The sequence below is a fragment of the Lutra lutra genome, chromosome 9 (assembly GCF_902655055.1).
Source record: "Lutra lutra chromosome 9, mLutLut1.2, whole genome shotgun sequence".
NCBI classification, from domain to species: Eukaryota; Metazoa; Chordata; class Mammalia; order Carnivora; family Mustelidae; genus Lutra; species Lutra lutra.
Genome location: NC_062286.1, coordinates 52,411,656 through 52,418,250, shown reverse-complemented (window position 1 = coordinate 52,418,250; position 6,595 = coordinate 52,411,656). Strand labels below are relative to the sequence as shown.

The 6,595-nt window shown below is 32.0% G+C and overlaps 1 pseudogene; it reads left to right on the top strand.

Moving 5' to 3' along the window:
* The first annotated feature begins 5,826 nt into the window (after positions 1-5,826).
* On the top strand, positions 5,827-5,996 carry LOC125110210 (uncharacterized; annotated as a pseudogene).
* Positions 5,997-6,595: the final 599 nt, after the last annotated feature.

Sequence of the window (6,595 nt, the reverse complement as noted above, 5' to 3'; positions counted from 1 at the left end):
CTCTACTGGCCCCCCAAATTTGGGGTGAAGACCCAGAAAGGCAACAGCTCTCTAAAAATCCCCTCCCCAAAGTCCCACTCTTATTTTCTTCCTTGATGTGGCTGAGCAGTTCAAGAACCATCAGACTGATTCTTGGCCAAATCCCTTGGTCAAGTTGCAGAAAGGAAGGAGTCTATGGCACATTCGCTTTGGTGTCCTGAGCCAACAAGAGTTCTGTTCTAATGTTTTTTACACTATCATAAAACAATACTGCCATTAATATTCTTATCCAAGGATATTTATTTGTGCACTTGGACCAGTGTATCTACATAAATTGCCCAGTGAATTAACAGAAAAAGAACCATGGGGCCAAAGTATATGGGCATCTCTTTATTATTAAAATATTGATGCAAGATTTTTTTTAAAGATTTTATTTATTTATTTGACAGGCAGAGATCACAAGTAAGCAGATAGGCAGGCAGAGAGAGGGGAGAAAGCAGGCTCCCTGCTGAGCAGAGAGCCCGATGCGATGCGGGGCTCGATCCCAGGACCCTGGGATCATGACCTGAACTGAAAGCAGAGGCTTTAACCCACTGAGCCACCCAGGTGCCTCCTTGATGTAAGATATTGCCAAATTGTCCTCCAAAGGGTTATGCAAATTACTGTGCACTAAGAATATATAAGTGTCTGTTTCCCACCTTTTGAATAAGCTTCATAGTTTACATTTAAGCTTTTAACCTACCTGGATTTATTCTGACACAAATTATGTTTTAAATCCTCATACATCCCTGCCCCTAACTGTACTAGATAGTAAATGCAAATGTACTTATTGAAGAAATTCACCTATTCCCCACTGACTTAAAATGCCACTCTTATTCTGCAATACATTCTTGAATATTTTGGACTTGTTCTGGGCTTTGTCTTTTTGCTCCACTGATCTGTTTTGTCTATTCCTGTTCTAGTTCCATACGATTGTGATTATCATAACTTTATTATAAATTTTAATATCTGGTAGGGATACTCCCATTTCATTAGTCTCCTTTTTTCAAAATTCCCTGGGTCTTATCAAACTTTATCCTTTCAATGATTTTTAGAAATATTCTGCCTAGTTTTAAAAAATGCCATATGGATTTTGATGAGGATTACAAATTATGGTTAAGTATGTGGGAAATGGATGACTTTCTAGTATTTAATATTCCTGAATGAGAACACAATATTCTTACTAGTTATTTAAAGAATTCAAGTGAGCTTTGTAATTTTCTTTATACAAATTTTTTCTGTATATTTCCATAAACCTAATTACATATATATGTGGCATTGCATATATTTGTTGCTATTATAATAAGCTCTTTTTTCCCATTATACTTTCTAATTACAGTTGATCCCTGAACAACATAGGTTTGAACTGCACTAGTCTGGACTTTTTGGATACAGTACTGTAAGTGTATTTTCTCTTCCTTGTGATTTTCTTAATAACATTTTCTTTTCTCTATCTTATTTTGTTTTAAGAATACAGCATATAAGCATAAATACAAAATATGTGTTAATTGATTATGTTACCATTAAGACTTCTGGACAATAGTAGGCTATTACTAGTTAAGTTTTGGGGAAGTCAAAAGTTATATGTAGATTTTCTACCGCATGGGAGTTGATGCCCCTAAGCCTCATGTTATTCAAGAATCAGTTAATATTGATGTATAAAATTAGTTAGTTAATATTATATTAGTTAATATTGTTAATATTGATGTATAAAAATTTTCATTTTGAAAACTACTACTATTTTAGGTCATTTTAGTTAATCTTCTTGGGTCTTCTAAATAGGTAATCATATTATCTGTAAACAATCATAAAATTACTAGCTCCATTCCAAGATTTATACTACTTACTTTTGTTTGTCCAATTGCCAAGGCTTCACTATCCACTACAAAGTTAAAGTTATGAACCCATACCTACAAGCATCACCAGGTATAGACAAAAGTTGCAAAGACATATGACAAAATATTAACAGTGGTTATTTACTTTGTCATAACCTCTGTACTTTGATAATATTTTCAATAAACATGAGGAAAATCAACAAAGCTAATTTCTGCAATTTATTTAAGTCTGCTTTATGGTAATTATCCAAGTCAAGAGAGTACTTACCTTTCTAATTCCAGTGATAATGGATTAATGGGGATGGGCTTACTTTTCCAATTTAAACAACTAGAAATTAGATAAATACATGAAATAACTGCTTCCAGATACTGGAATATCTGGAATAGGTAGCTCAGGAAATATAAACAAACAGACAAATGAAGGATTGCTTTGGCTCTCTGCCTGGAGGCACCTTCTGGACACAGAGCCAGAGAGAAAATCCCAAGCTCTGTATGGCAATCTCACCGAGTTGAGGAAATGGAGATGGGAGTTCAGGGATTCTAAGACAGTTAAAGTATTGACGGGAAGAATTCCCAGGTGGAGCAAACTATTTAGAAAAAGAAATTGAGAAATATGCATAGGAATCCTTTTAGGAATCTTTGATTAATACCAAAATGGCTGTGTGTAGAATAAAGCTCCATGAGAGTAGAAAAGAATAATCAGTGAGTCAGAGGTGAATAACTCTAAGATCTCAAACGGGGCTGGAAGAGTCCTTATTGACCATGTAGTACATTCAGTAGAGATCCAAAGAAGAATCACACATTAACTAACAGTAGGACTAAATCACTGATTCAAAGCCCACCAGAAAAATGCTTTTAAAAAGGCCTTGAAAGGATCAAACTAAATCACTGGTACCTTTACTGCCTACCACAACAAAGCCCAATGCTCTTGGAAAAAAGATAACAAAATCTTGAATTTCAAGAATGTATTACTTATAATTTCCAATCTCCAATCTAAAATTTCTAGAGATGACTAGAAGCAGAAATATGTGACCCATAATCAGGACAAAAAACATTCAACAGAAAGAGATATATACAGTATAGGTGAAGGAAATATCACCTTAATACTTAAATATTTCCTACTTAAATAGCTATTATGAATATGTTCAATAATTTAAAGAAAACTTAAGACATATATACATACATGTATGTATGTATGTATATGTATCATACATAATCCATAAAGCAGTACAAGGCCATTTGAAGGCAGACTGAGATTATTTAAAGATACATATAAAAAACACTAGAACAATCTTTAAAAATAAAACAAAGAAGCTAATAAAGCAATAGTGGAAGCAAAACAGAATAAAAAATAATTCAAAGGAGAAAAAAATGAATAAATGGGACAAATAGAAAATAAATAGAAAGATGGTATGTGAAAAGGTGCTCAATGGCACTAATCATCAGGGAAATGCAAATCAAAACCCCAATAAGGTGTCACCTCATATGGGTTGGCATGACTGTTACAAAAAAGACAATAGATAACAAATATTGATGAATATGTGAAGAAAAGGGAATCCTTATACACTGTTGGTAAGAATGTAAATATGTACAGCCATAGTGGAAAATGGTATGATGATTCCTCAAAAAATTAAAAATAAAACTACCGTATAAACCAGCAATCCGATTTCTGGGTATTTATCTGAAAGAATTGGTATTGTTGTCTCAAAGAGATATTTGCATACCTATGTTCATTGCAGCATTATTCACAATAGCTAAGATATGGAAACAATCAAAGTGTCCTTTAATGGATGAATGGATAATGAAAATGTTATAAATATAGCACGTATATAACATATATAGTGTATGATATAGTGTATGTGGTTCTACATAATGTGTGTGTGTGTGTGTGTGTGTATATACACACACATATATATGTATGTATGTATCTCACATGATGGCATATATATGGAATATATATGGAGATATATATGTATGTATATATCTCACATGATGGAATATCATTCGGCCACTAAAAAAAAAAGAGAAATCCTGCTATTTGTGACAAGATGCATAAACCTAAAGCCATTATGTGAAGTAAAGTCAGACAGAAAAAGGCAAATATTGTATGGTATCACTTATATTTAGAATGTAAAAAAAAGAAAAGACAATTTTATAGGAATAGAAGAGAATAGTAGTTTCTAGGGGCTGGGGGAGGGGAAAATAGGATGATGTTGGTCAAATGGTATGACTTTTCAGTTATAAGAAGGGAAGTTCTGAGGATTTAATGTGCAGCATGGTGACTATAATTAATAATATGGTATTGCATACTTGAAAGTTGCTGAGAGTAGATCTTACGCATTCTTACCACATAAATACATAAATAGTTAAGTCTGTGAGTTGATGGCTGTGTAAATTATCTTGATCTGGGTAATCATTTCACAATGAATATGTATATCAAATCATCACATTATACATTTTAAGTACATACAATTATACTCCCCAATTATACCCAATTATTCTTCAATTAAAAAAACAGAATAACTAGACAGAAAATCAGTAAGCGTATAGAAAACTCAACACTATCAAGCAACATGACCTAATTGAAATTTATCCTAAGAACATAACATCAACAGCAGAACATTTATTCTTTTCAAGAGCATATGGAATAGTTACTGGTTAGATCATATGGTGAGTCATTTTTTTCAAATCTCAAAAAATTAGAAAAACACTGAAATCTTACAGAATATGTTATCTGAAAATAGTTAAACTGAAAATCAATAAAAGAAAGATATTTGGGTAGTTCCCAAGTGTTCTGAAATTAAACAAGACATTTCTAAATAACAAATAGATCAAAGAAGAAATAACACATAAAATTTGAAAGTATGTTGAGGAAAATGAAAAAGGCTTATCAATGGTTTACCAAAGTTGTGGGATATAATTACAGCAGTACTTAAAGGTAAATTCATACCACTATTTATGTTAGAAAAGAAGAAAGGCCCAAAATTAATAACATAACTAACCAATTTAAAAATTTACAGAAAGAAGAGAAAAATAAGCCTAAAGTCAGTAGAAAAAAAAAAAGAAAGAAAAAAGGCAAGGCAAGAGCAGTAAAAAATGACATAAGAAATAAACACATAAGAGAAAATTAAGAAAAACAGAAGTTTGTTCTTTATTTTTTAAAATTTTTATTTATTTTTAAAATTTCTTTTCAGTGTTCCAGAACTCATTGTTTATGCACCACATCCAGTGCTCCATGCAATATGTGTCCTCCACAACACCTACCACCAGGCTCACCCAACCTCCCACCCCCTTCCCTCCAAAACCCTCAGATTGTTTCTCAGAGTCCACAGTCTCTCATGGTTTGTCTCCCCCTCCAATTTCCCCCAACTCCCTTCAAAAAGAATGATTTTAATTAGAAATCTTAGCTAAATTTATGAAGAAAAAAAGGAAGATGAAAATGACCAATATTAGGAATAAAAGACAGGGAGTCAATTTAGATTCTATTTATGCCAAAAGGTAATAAGATAATATTAAGAATTAGTTTATGATAGTAAGTTTGATAAATTACAGAAAATGCCTAATTTATTTACACAATGAATAAAATTTCAAAATTTGAATTTGTAATTAAAAATAGTACCACAAATAAAACTGCAGACTCAGTTGACTTCACTCATAAATTCTATTTCTATTTCTATTATTTCTTTTTCTACTTAAAAAGAAATAATACTTGTCTGATATAAACTCTTTCATAAAATAGAGGAGGAAGTCAATTTTATCATAATATTGAACCATATAAAAACATTGTAAGAAGAGAAAACAGCAGACCAATATCCTTCATGAATATTAAAAAATCCTTAACAAAATACTAGCAAATTGAAACCAGTAATGTATATATAAATCATGACCAAGTGAAGTGCTTCCTACGAATGCAGGATTGGTTTAACACTCAAAAATCCAATCAATACATCTCACCATGTTAAAAACAAAGGTGATTGCTTCTCAGTCTTTTGGCAGGGATCAAGTGCAGCATCTGTTCTTATCAGTTTAATATCTGATAAATTCGCTAATGATTTAAAGGCTTATTATACTATACTGGAGAAAAGAAGCCAGATACAAAAGAATACATAGACAGTTGTATTATGTCAAGTGTTTTTCCTCATGTATCAAATGTTTTCTTTATTATTTTTTCACCTTTACTTTTATTTTTATTTTATTTATTTATTTTTTTAATAAGGTGGGGGTGCATCATTCCTAGAGGTACTCCAGTACCAGGTTGATGCACAGGGTGGACAGAGCAAGCTCCTATTGCATCTCCCTGCTCCAAAAACCCATTTATCCAAAAGAGTACATATTACATGACTCTGTTTATATTAAACTCTAGAAAAACTAATCTAGAGAAATAGAAAACAAATTAAAGGTTTTCTGGGATCAGGGGCAGGGGTGGAGGACAGAGATTAACTGGGTAGGGGCAAGAGTGAAACTTCTAAGGCAATTAAAACGTTCCATTTCTTGACTGTAGTGGTGGTTATGAGGTTGTATAAATTTGTCAAAACTCATTGGCCCATATGCTTAAAATATGTGCATTTTATTGTAAATGATACCTCAATAAAATGTATCTTTTAAAAGAGTATTAATAGGATGAATAGGTGAATGATACAGAACCAGTATATGTTTACATCATACTTCTCCTAAATTCGTCCTCTCAATTTTTGCCATAATGATTTGACATTTTTACTTTAGTTTTATTATTATTATTTTTA